We start from the raw sequence: 13,220 nt of genomic DNA, 5'->3' as shown, positions 1-13,220 counted from the left end.
CACTGAGCTCATCTTTATTGATTTAGATAACAACTTGAGTTCAAAGCAAAGCGACATATTTGTCACTGGCTTGTCTACAAAAGGACTAAATCAGCAGTATCTAAAATGTTTTGCTCTTTCTATTGGTTGTACTGTGACATCAGCAATTAAGTGCTTAAGTTTACTGTAAACCCAAAATCAAACATGTTTCAGTCCTTTTTTGATCAGTACACAGATTTTTTTTCTACTTATTTTTGTGGGATGGGATGTTTACTTTCTTAGTAGGGTCTCCTTCATTTTATTTTGCATGCTTAATGTATATATCATGGGATTATGATTAACACTAGCCTCAACCATAAGACAGCTAAAAGTCTACACAGCCATGCTAGCGGCTCTGTGTGGCTGCACCTAGACTCAACAGTGCTTTGAGCTAAAAGGTATACTTGTATTCAGTTTGAGTTGTGTTGACCATAAAGATAAGAAGCCTATTGATCTCTACATGATGGATATCTTTATGGTTGGAGTTGGTGAACGGAGGTTGTGTATGTTGGTGCAGTGTTATTATTGGGATATTGAATGGGGATTGTTATAACACTGAGTCATACACCCACACTGATGACAGCAGAATACTGTGGAATAGCCAGAAGAATAGTTCTTCTCCATCGCTACCCTCTCTGTCAAATATGATTACATTTCTCTCTCTCTCTCTCTCTCTCTCTCTCTCTCTCTCTCTCTCTCTCTCTCTCTCTCTCTCTCTCTCTCTCTCTCTCTCTCTCTCTCTCTCTCTCTCTCTCTCTCTCTCTCTCTCTCTCTCTGTGTATGTGACCTTACAACCTTACAAGCTACCACTTATTATCACAGACACACAGACACTCTTATCTTTAAATCTGGCAGGATTTACTCACTCTGGCGGCTATGTCTAAGACACTTCATCTCAGGGATATAATTTAGCTTTTTTAAGAGTTTTTAAGATACTTTAGGACTCATAACTCACATTCTCCTCCAAAGAAAGATTAAGGCATTTTTTATGTATTTGGGGGGTCCTGATTATATCCTTGTGTCTCTCCGTCCTCTGGTCAACCTAGCCAGTAATTTACTGTCTGAACAGACCAAAAAAGCTAATTTAGCTGCAGGTTTTACTTCAAATGTCACAGGACCCTGCAAGATAAAGTTGTTAGGTTTTTTTGTTGTTGGTTTTTAAGTGAACTATTGGGAACTCTGGCTGCCAGAATTTTGTCAGATGGACGGAAATTGTGGGTGACAACGAAGAAGAAATGCAAGCAAAATGACCAGCCATGGCCAGCTGCTGTCAGACTCTGCGTGTCTTCACTGGAAGCACAGAGTCCGCTGGAGATTTGAAAGTAACTAGAAGAACATCCATGGCCCTTTGTAGAAGCCTTTGTGTACCAGTGTTGTAGCTAAGTTGGCAGCTCTATTATGAGTGTCTGTGTGTCTGTGGGACAGTGTAAGTTATGCTTTTGCGTCACTCCATCCCCCAGATTTTGGGGATGGAGTGAGGGCAATATAATACCTATACGGCTCCAACACTGTCAGGGCCGGTCCTGGACAGAAATGTTAAAAAAGAAATCAAAGTATGGTAAAAAGAAAATTTGCACACCTGACAACGATGTAAATATAAAAACAAAATGTTACAAAGTGCAATGGAAACGGATTTAATGGATAAATAATGGCAAACATGAAGCGTGTGACGAAAACATCAGATGTGAGTAACAAACATGACAACTATAAACACATATAAAAGAAAAAGAAACATATATTTTGTGACAAGGGCATCACCATTTTTGAAAAAAAATATGACTTGTGACTGCACAGTATTAGATAGAGTGGCTGAGTTCAAAAGATCCTATAGTAGAAACTGAAAGATAAAGAGTGGTGAGCCACAGGACAGATGAAGACATAAAGGACGGCACTATTGTATTGCTACTGAAAGTGCAAATGACTTTTATAGGGTTATGGCCAAAGACAAAACAGAAAACGAAAACAGCACTGGCTAGTGGCACTAAAGAGAGAGAACCCTCTAATGGGCGCTGACTCCATCGTTTGCAGTGAATGTTATCAGTGGAGGAAGATTACATAGAGGAAAATACGATTGAGTCAGGCGGGCTTGTGGTTTGCCAGATCAATAGACTAGTCTGAAGTTGCTCTATTTTCAATTTGACCGCCTATAACATGTGCTCTACCAACTGCACAACATACACTGACAATAGCAGCACAGAGGCATTAAATACATCTTTTCAGTCCAGACAGCAACATTCAACACCTGTTGCCCTCCTACCATCCCAACACAAAGTTTAACACACAGCTTGGCACACAGTCCATCATACACGTCCTGAAGCCAAGTGATTTCCATAGCATCCCTGCAGCACAGCATTTATCTGATGGGAGGTTGGCTATACAATATAGCAGCCAAAATGACTGACATGAAATTTCAGACTGACTGCCTGAAATTAAGATTGAGGCAACAAGGTGACCTAAATGGACCACGACCATTATAAACATCTGGGTCTGGAAATATTCACCTAAAGCTCATGTTATTCCACACCACCATACATCGTTTAATTCCTCAGCCAGAGAATTTCATAATAAATTATTTTAAACCTCTAAAGTCAATATTTCTCACTGTGCCTCAACGTTTTCAACAGCAGTCAGTCAGACTCACACACAGACTTTGAACTCCACAGTGTAGATAATCACCAGATGTTATTCCCAGTTATATTATCTTCCTCACCATCATCTTGGTTCTTCTTCTTGCAGTGCATGCAATTAAGTTTTTTAGCATGTGGGATAGCTAGCCTTGCCCTCACATGGCGCAAGTGCACAAGTCTAGTTACAATATTGTAGCCATCATGAACCAACGTAAAGCACCATATCTTACTACACAGGCTGAAACACCTTTTGGGCCTCTCTGGGGTTGCATTGGAATAGTTCTCCTCTTATCTTGCTGATATGATTTTCTTACTCTCTGTATGAACTTAAATTGGACACTGCTGGTTTCTCATGTAGCATCCCCGGGATTGTTGCTGGGGCCTATTTTATTCTCCATATACATGCTTCCACTTGGACAGATTATTGGTACTTTCAGCAACATCACTTATCATTGGTGCACTGATGACATCCAGTTATACTTTTCCTTAAAACCCAATGAGTTTTATAGACTGTCTGTACTGTTGAAATGCAATTAGGAACTTTTTCAAATAGGTTGTGTTTAAGGTGGTCCTGAAGCTCAGAAGCAACCACCTTCTCCAAAACACTGGACAGGAAAGGGAGGTTTGCGATAGGTCTGTAGCTGGCAAGAACATGGTGGGCTTCTTGAGAACGGGGCGGATGACTGTGGCAGGTGGAACACTATGAGTTTGAAGACAGAGGTTGACAGTTTGGGGATATATGACTTGAGCAGAACTGTGGGAATGGGGTTAAAACCCTGCTTGACGATTTCCATAATGTGACTACCTGATGCCAAGAAAATAGAGTAGAGATGGCAAGTTCCCAGACAGAGGGTTGGTGACAGGAGGAAGCGGAGAGAAAGAGTTGGACACCAGAGAGACATCATTGATTTTTCATCTGCTTTTAATACAATTCAACCCCATGTTGTAGCCTTGAGGCTTTTAGAACATTTTAATTTAAGCAGTAATCTTGTGGGCTGAATTCTGGACTTTTTAACTGACATAGAATGAGAGTGAATGAAACTGTTTCAGATCAGGTTTCATCCTCCACTGACTCCCCACAAGGATGCGTGCTCTCTCCTCTTTCATTCATCCTCTATACCAACATGTGTCGTAGCAACAGAGAGGATAGAACTATTTTAAAGTACGCAGAGGATACTGCTATTGTCAGTCTGCTGCAAAGCAATTAGAAGAGCCACGGCCCTGTTGTTAATGATTTCCTTGATTGGTGCGATAAGTCTTTCCTTTATATGAACATTTCTGAACAAAAGATATGATTATTGACATGCTTACAATCGAGGGAACAACTTTAAAAGGTCACACTGTGGAGTGTGTCAGCACATATAAATATCCTGGAACTGTCATCGACAACAAACTGAACTTTGAGGCAAATTGTGAAGGTGTGCGTAAAAAGGGACACCATGCAGCACCTGAGAAAACTGTCCACTTTTAACATTGACAAGACCATGCTGACCTTGTTTTATTGTGCTTTTATAGAATTGTTCTTGTTTCATCGTTTGGAAACGTGCCTTTCTAAAACATCTTGAAATCGTCAGGCAAACTGATTGGAGAGTCTCAGCTTTATCCAGAATCCCTGTATAGTAGACAATTACAGAGGATAGCTGGCTTTATTTTAAAAGGTAACTTCCACCCTCTTAATGGTGAGTTTGAGCTGCTCCCATCAGGACGGAGGCTTATGGTACGTGCTTGTGAAACCAAACAATACAAAAACAGTTTTGTACCAGCAGCCATCTGTGCTATTAACAAGTGAAAGAAACTGCAAAATTTAACATTATTCATTTATTTATTTATTTATTTATTTATTCATGTTTTGTATTGTTTCTTTTATCTTGTTTTTGCTAATGGCACAAATTTTATCTTTTAACTTGGATATCCTTGTATCTTATTTTCTTGGGGCAGTTCTTCTTCTTTTGTCCTTTTAGTCTGAGCACTGTTGTTACTTTGTCTAGCATGTTCTTGTCCTGTACTGTCTGTCTGTCTGTGGGCGTAACAACAACTCACTCACTGTAAACCACATTTATCTAAGGGTACAGTAAAATGAACTGAATCTGGATCTGGGAGAGCTGATGTTGTTGACCTTGGCTCTGAAATTAAGCTGTGACATATCTCTTCTGGAGCCTTAACTAGGGAAGATGATCAGCGTTGCCAGGATTATTAGTTAGTTGGAATAGAACTGTGACCAAGCATCTTTAAGGGACTTAAGTAAGTGATGTTCATGGGAGGCCAGTTCGTGGACAGTGAGCCCAGAATGTCTGAAGCATTGTTCTAGCACACATCCAGCTGTTTTTATTTTCCGCAGGTCATGAGTAAACATGCAACCACAGCATGAAAAACTGACCTCACACATCTTGTTAAGGGCATGAAGATCAAAGACACTGCTCAGAGATATGTTGTAGAGTGCCACTAGTTCATCCACATGGTGGTCATTGTCATGAGGGCTAGGTCAATGCTTTTCCAGCATTGAAAACACATTTGACACTTGGGTTTAGTAGGGAAATCAAGTTAAGACCAGCTTGTGGTTGTACACACCCAGATCATAGACCTCTAGGTTATTGATGGGGGCAGAGTCAGTGATGATCAGGTCAAGTGTGTGCCTACTGGTTTGAGAAGGGGCATCAACATGTTGCTAAGATAAGTTTGGTTTGCTCTCATCTACCTGAGAAGCACTGTCATGGAGGTTTATATTTCAGAGCAAGGCTTTAAAGAAAGATTAGTCATTGGCAGGGGAGACTGTTTTAGTTCAGTCCCGTGTATGATTCCTAAAAAGAAACACCACGACCAGTACTGCAGGCTTTCTCTGTGTAACTAAAACACAGTTGTCCCTTGGTTCATGCCAAGTTTGTCCAAGATGTTGTCATGTATGAGGAAGAATTTATCAATGAGAGATTATGCATTCAATAGTTTCATGGTGGCAGTAGACAGAACTGAAGATGGAAGTCCCTGCTAACAGAGTGCAATGTGATTCACACCATATAAGGCATCTTGCTTGGTATAGGGTGGTCAACTAATGTTTCAGTGATGACACCCAAGTTTGTTTTGCTCCTGTATTCCACTGTGAAACCACATCATAAGGTGGTTTCACAAAAAATAAACTGCGGGTCCTGGGATTAAGCTAGCACTAACCAGAAGGATAGAGTTTACAAATAAACCTCTGAAATTTTGTAACTAGGTGCATGCTGCACGTGGATATGCCGAAGTATGAATTGCATTTCCTCATTGAGCTGTATTTCCCATTGAGACATGTCTCTGCTTGTGAGTGATGGACGGACCATCAGCAATCAAAACACACAGACAGAAAATACTCAAATAAAATACAGGAACGCCATGCCATATCACATGAGAAGTAAAGTTCATAGTCAATTGTCTGTTTAGCAAAAAGTGGCGGCAGCCAGTCTGCACCAGTGTTCCCACATTATACAGAGTAGTCTCTCTTTCCCTGCAACACAAGCACCAAAGCAAATCTTGTACTTTTTATTATATTCTTGGTGTCTTTTGTTTCTTTTTGCTGCCCATTCACAGGTATACACAATGTAATTGGTTATGCTCTATCAGTAATAGGCTGGTTTCACAGCTTTGTTTATTTTGCCTTTTAACTTGGCCTTGAATTAATTTCCACAAAACATTACAAAGGCATTGAAAGGTTTTTAATTTGGCTAACTGAAGTCTGCAGATAGCCGACCTCTTTACATTGTGTAGTGCTGTTCATTATTTCCCTGCTAAGTTTCGGGCAAAGGCAGTGCCCCTTTATACAAAAGTACAGGATATATAGATTCTAGTCAGGGAATCCAATGTTTGCTTGCCCTAATCTATTGTGAGGTCAGAGGCCAGAGTCAGCTGGCCTGTCATGGGACTGTATTTTTATTTACTGCAAAATGGCAATTTAGTTAACTTACTGTGCCCACAGACAACAAGAGCATTATGATAGGCTCTCCTCATAGAAATAGATCTTCCTTTTGCAAGCAATAATGGCATTGATTGGCTGGTTTGTATTTTGATTGTGTTATTGGATGGTGGCCATAAGGCATATATGGGGAGGAATTTACCCTCTCTCTGTTTCACTCTGTTTCTCCCAGTCACACACACAAACACACACACACACTATGTTCACACACACACACACACACACACACACACACACACACACACACACACACACACACACACACACACACACACACACACACACACACACACACACACACACACACAGTATTTTTCACAAACAAATACACAAGTGGAATCCACTTGGTTCTCAGTATTTTTGAATGAACAAAATAGCTCACAGGAGGAGGAGAGTCTCCCACAGCTCTCTCCACTGTGTTTGCTTGGCACACATCAGTTATACACGAGCACACAGACAGACACAAGCACACATATGCTCTCATACTCTGTGATCTGATCTACAGCAGCGATCATCAAGAGACTAACTGACATTAAAGTTTTTTATGATAAAGTCAAGGAAGATTAAATATGAGGAAAAACGAAGTGTAAAAAGTAATGGCAGAAACTGAGAGTTTTTAGCTACCACAGAAATTTTACACAACAAATGTAATGTAGTTACATCTATTATGATACAGGAGATTTGAAATAAATAATTATTAATAGTAACTACAGATTGGTGGATTTCCAAGAGATATCTGGTCATGATCAGGAGGGAGATGCAGATGGAGGGACATTTGGCAGAGAGAGAAAAAGGCTAAGTTCCAGGAGGCTTGCCTGTCTCTTCATCAGAAAATATTACCCATATTACCCAGCATGCTTCACAGCGGCTGCCCATGTCCCCCCGACCGCCACCCATCACTGACTCTGCTGAGAGGGAACATTTACTCTGAAAATCACAGTGTGGCGAGGAAAAAGGGGAGGAGAGGTTGTGTTCAGGCAAAAGGGGGGAGTACTACATTGATAGCCAGGAGCTTATTGTAGTCAGATTCATATTCTCTAAATTTAATTTCATGTCTATGCTGCTCATATGCAGGCAGACAGAAATGCATTACATTCAAGAAACCTCCAGGAAAGGTTTTACACTGAAAATAAAGAAGCAAGATGGGGGTGTATTGTGCTGTATGTCTGAAATGCTTTGGTGCAGTTATGAAGGAACACACAGAGAAATACTGTAGATAAAAAGAAAAAAAGGGATCAGAGGTAAACAGAGATTCAACCAAAGATTTCAGCACATTTCTCTCTTTATTGTCAACTTTTGTCTGAGAGCGAGTTAGTGAGAGTCAAACCTCAGCTGCAATGTCAGAAGGCTGTTGCGTGACAAAATCTGTCTTCTATTATGGATTTTGATTGTATGATTCAACAGTGTGATTGCTGATTGTTGAAAGAAGCCCTGGCTGTTTGATTCTGATAGACTTGGACCAAAACATGGCATTTAGCTTGATGCTCAACAGCAGTTCTGCTTGAAATGCATAAACAAGAAATCACTTATTTGATTCTTTCTGCAGAAACAAGGAAAACACCACAAAATATGCCCAGAAATCCACTTCACCATTTTTACAGTACTAACTGTGTAAAATTAATTTGGACCCAATTTTGCCAATACTGAGTCTTGTTTTATTATGTTTCTAATTACCATCAGTAAATTCATGTTTTTTAAAAAATCATATTAGGCGGTTAAAAAAAAATCAAAGCAAAAATGAAACACAAATGGGCTTAAATTGAGGTGAGTCGGCCATGCTCCTAATCAGGTTAGTTCTATTCTAAATGCAAACTTCATTTGCCCTCAGTCAACACTGAAGTTGTAAACACAACAAAACAAATAAAAAAACTAAAATCATTTTTGCACATGTAAAGGAATACCAGCTCTGAGTTGGATAGGATTACCACAGCAAAACAGATAAACAAAGTAACAATACAGAGATATGTAGGCACACAGGAAAGCACATACACACAGAGCAACTCAGCCCTGAGAAGACAGATCATGTCTGATGGAGATAGTGTATGGCCAGGGTTCAGAGTGCTATAAGCAGGTGAAGCCAGGATATAACCCTGGAGGCGACTTTTTGTCTGATCTCAATGTTTCCCTGGATCAGATAGAGCCTTATTTAATACTTTACACAAACATACGGAAGCAGGCACACAATCAGAATCACATTTTGGTAGACAGCCATAAACCTATATGAGTGAATACCTCTGTGTGTGATTTTATGCTATTGTACAGATGAATGTATACAGCTGCACAGCAGCCTATCTTTATTTGCTTTTAAATGCTGCTCATACAGTATCTCACAATTACAGACAATTGCTTATATCCATTGAGTATCCTACCCGTATCCCCAGTATGAACAGTAATCAGTCAGTAATGTTGAAGCATCATGCAAAGTAACAGTAATGTGTATGTCCATTTTCTTGGTCTCTGGCTTTGTTTTAACACATTTCTGGTACGGAGGGCACCTTTTAGTTACGACTGAACTGAAGCCAATCTTTAACTCTCTCGCTATTGTCTCTGTCTTCAAAGTTACTTCCCACAATGTGGTGTACAGTGTATTATTGTCCCATCTGTTAGCACATATTCAGGAGCCAGATTCAAAGTAAAAGAGAGGCCTTGCTACAGAAATCCATTTAGTTGTTTCTTTTTTTAAAAGTCACATCATTGTACACAGAAGAGCACAATAAAACAGTATGACAGACTATACATTTTTTGAATCTTAGTCTTGTCTCCAAAATACCTAACCTTATTTATATTAAAATAGAAAAGGGTAGTGGAAAAGGTGGACGGCTCAGAGCAGTGCGATGTATGCCCTTTCTTCACCCTCATTTCTACCTGCTGCTCCGATGTTCTTAGATTTAGTGCTGAATGTGGGGAAAGTTGGCTAAACTACTCTTGAAGCAGACACTAGCACTTTTTTCTCTACTACTGTATGCCACAGCAGCTGACAGAGCTGTCAGCAGCCACACAGAAGAGGTGGAACTACGGTGCAAAGGGTAAATGCACACAGAAGGCTGATGTGATCCGAATGTGATAGGATCAACCAGACCACATCTGGAGGCTCCCTTGCATCGTGCTCGGACTGCATGACCACATTCTGTAAGAAAAGAGTAAACCTATCACAACATTGTCCGCCAGCCCCACCAAACTCATTTGCATGTTGTGATTGGATCACAATACTGGCAGCTTGGAGATAACTAGAATGCTTATTAGTACCAGATGTAAATGTAAAGGCCCATAGACAGGATAACTGTATAAATGTATCCAGATACAGATCACATGTTAATACCAGGTGTAAACTGGGGTCTTTATCTTTGTGACTGTATGCACATCTGATGATTTTACAATGTAGATGATGATCAAATGATGTAAAACATGACACCTAAAAAGTGCAACTTTACATGAATGATGTTGCTCTGCAGGTGCTCTGGACTGTAATTCATCATCATCATCATCATTTTATTTATTTAAAACCTCGGAAGACACATTGAGGGAGAACTCTAATTTTTCTGGTGCCAAGGTATAGACATGGAATAAATGCAGGCACAATAAAATCATATAGCAATAAAAGAAGAATACATGGCTTTATCAATGAAAAAATAAGAAAAATGCACAATATAAGTAAAAGTGTAGGAACTAAAAAAATGTATTTTGGTTTATTGGTGGACCAATATTTCTTGAGCTGCTACATATCCGTCATACCTCAATCAGATACTTTTAATCCAAAAAAGGTTTTTTAAGAATAATTAAAAACTCGACTGGCCAAGACTCTGCATTTTGTTAAGGAAATTTAATCTTTTGTCACTTTATTCTGTAAATACCCTTCTAACATGTGTGTTTAGGAGACCTTGCCTTGCCTTTATGTTTAAATTCATATATCACAAGCAAAACCTTCCAGCTACATTTCATTGTTTTTTTCCTTTTATCGTCAGACATTCACTCATATGACGTACATTTATCGTATAGCTACACTTCAAATAAACAGTTTTTCATCAGATTTACAGATCCTCATCTCTGGAATTCACTAAATACAACTTTGAAGTTATCATCCTCTTTAATAGAAAAAAGCTAAGCAAATTAAAAAAAAAGATATCTTCTATCTAAATATAATTTTATGTAATTGGGTATGTATTAAATCTCTTGCACATTTAAAGTGTTCATATTTCTGTTTGTATTGTTTTCCTTTTTTTCCTCTCATTGCCTGCTATATATGTTTTTGTCTATTATATGTTGTATTGTTTTTATGACTCAGTATTTTCAATGACTTGTTGAAATAAGGGAAGCATTTGGATAAGCCCTCTTGGCTTCTTTCCTCTCTTGCACAATTAATATAACTGTTTTACTGTGTAATATTTCATTGTTACCTCTGTACAAATAAATTAACTAAATTCAACTAAACTACTGTTCATTACTGTAGAACATTTTCAATCATTTTGTTAGATTTTCCTGACTTCAAAACAGCTGTGTTTGTTAATTGCACTACAGTATGAAATTTAACTTGCCCAACCTGTAGATAATCTATTACAGTATAATAAATACGTCATTTCTTGTTGTCATAGTTACATTATTGTTGAAAGCTAAAGCTTTTGAAAGCACGGACTTGTTTGATGTCACTTATTGTTTGTCCTTGTGTTGATGAAACACTATTATAAAATATGAAAGGTGTATCCTGAGCAAATTCAAATACAGCAGACAGACAATAAGAAAACATGAATATTGTGAAAAGAATACATTGTGATTCAGCAGCCAGCTCTTGTTTTTCTATCTCAGCAAATACAGATAAAAATACAATTAGTGACATCTGTGAACACCCCAGACAGATACAGAGATACAGTTTTAATGGAAAACTGTACATCCTGGTATACTGGAGTGATAATTGGATTGGATTTTACAGCTCTGATTCTCTTTTGCTGCTTCCTCCCTGCATTACTTATCTCTTCCCCTCTGTGTGATCCATCTTCCTCTCCTCCACCTCACCAGAAGAAGTCATTCATCCCTTTGGCAACCTAGCAGTGTTTTCATTATCACCTGCCTCCCCTTCCTCTGTCACCTGGCTAAAGACGGATGAAGGGGTCATCAACAGGAGACAGAGAAAGCCAGGTGAACCACCTCAGTATCACTGCTCTTTATCTTTATGGTGTGTAGTTCAGCAGCATCATGCCACTGATAACTTTTTCCATCCCTCCCACTACTCCATTACTGCATAATAGCTCATCAAAATAGATTTTCTTCCTCAGTTGACTTCACACAAAAACAAACCCTCAATGCTAGTCCTCTTGAGCTTACATTGCATCAGTGTTTTGTTGCTCATTCATTTCAGTTTTGTCTCAGCCAAGTTTTCGTCACTCATGGGGATGGAGACCTGGCGTACTCATTGAATACACACACACACATATGCACACAATGGCATCTCTTCTCTGCTGTTGTCTTCTGCAGGTGCAGTGGAGACAGCAATTTATTTCCATTTCAAAAAAAAAAGAAAAAAGGCTGAGAATAAGTGTGTGTGAGTATGAATGTGTGTGTTTGTGTGCCCAGGTGCAGTCTAAATCGGATTATAGCTGCTGTGTTTTTTTGAAATCTCTTTGTAATGCTCCATGTCACCATTCAAAGACTAAAAAGGAGGGATGGGGAGACAGAGAGCAAGCAAGTGTGTGTGTTTGTGTGTGTGTGTGTGTATGTGTGCGTGTGTGTGTGTGTGTGAGAGAGAGAGCGAGAGAGGGAGAGAGATAATGACATTAAAAAAAGACAAACTAAGTAAAAATGATTTTAGTATTCCTGATTTTCATTAGATGATTTATTCATGAGTAGCTGATATTTTCAGTTATTTATAAACCACTTGTGTGTGTCACCATTGTTGGCAGAAGTGTGGCTCTGTGTTCAGGGACATAGTACATGATGTAAAATGGAACATGAAAGAGTCACTGTGTGCTCAAATGATGCCATGCTAAAGGTTAGCTGGGACTGAATAGCAGATAGGAAATGGAAACAAATGTGTTAATGTGTTTGTACTGCTCTCCCGACACCTGCTGTGTTACTTGCTATGTATTCTCATCCATGTTTCTCTTCTGCCTCAAGATTTTGACCCCAGTCTCGGGCTGATGACTGGCATTGCCCCCATAAATCCCATGATTCTCAGCCTGGGCCTGGTGCCCCCACCCTTCTCCCAGGACGTGCCAGTTGTCAAGGAGATCATCCATTGTAAGAGCTGCACGCTGTTTCCTCCCAGCCACAGTAAGTCTCATAGTAAGTTATCACTGCTGTTGTAACACTGCTGTATAAGCATTGTGAGTGCAACACTGCAAGATGACCCATCTTCAGCAAGCCTGGGGCATGTTTTATTTATCGATACAGTAGTGAATGTGCATTACCTATGACTTGTCTCTGTCCTAGTCCTCACACTCGGGCTCGAGATAGGCACCTATGCACCACTCAGCGAGAACATTCTTCTTTAATGTCACCTTGAATACCTCTTAGTACCTGAATCCAGCAGAGCACAGCTGATTTGCATTCACATTTCATCAGGAAAAGAGGGGAGGAATTAAAGGATGTGTGAGGGCGTATGTATGCATACAGGCGTGCCATTGTGTGATGTCTGTGAATGTATA

The 13,220-nt window shown here is 39.5% G+C and overlaps 1 pseudogene; it reads left to right on the top strand.

Annotated features, from left to right (window-relative positions):
- Positions 1 to 13,220, top strand: part of LOC128362816 (ecto-NOX disulfide-thiol exchanger 2-like) — a 64,120-nt pseudogene that overhangs the window by 12,096 nt on the left and 38,804 nt on the right.

Source organism: Scomber japonicus, chromosome 8 (genome assembly GCF_027409825.1).
Source record: "Scomber japonicus isolate fScoJap1 chromosome 8, fScoJap1.pri, whole genome shotgun sequence".
NCBI classification, from domain to species: domain Eukaryota; kingdom Metazoa; phylum Chordata; class Actinopteri; order Scombriformes; family Scombridae; genus Scomber; species Scomber japonicus.
The sequence above is the reverse complement of the archived record's forward strand: the minus strand, read 5'-3'. Positions and strand labels throughout refer to the sequence as shown.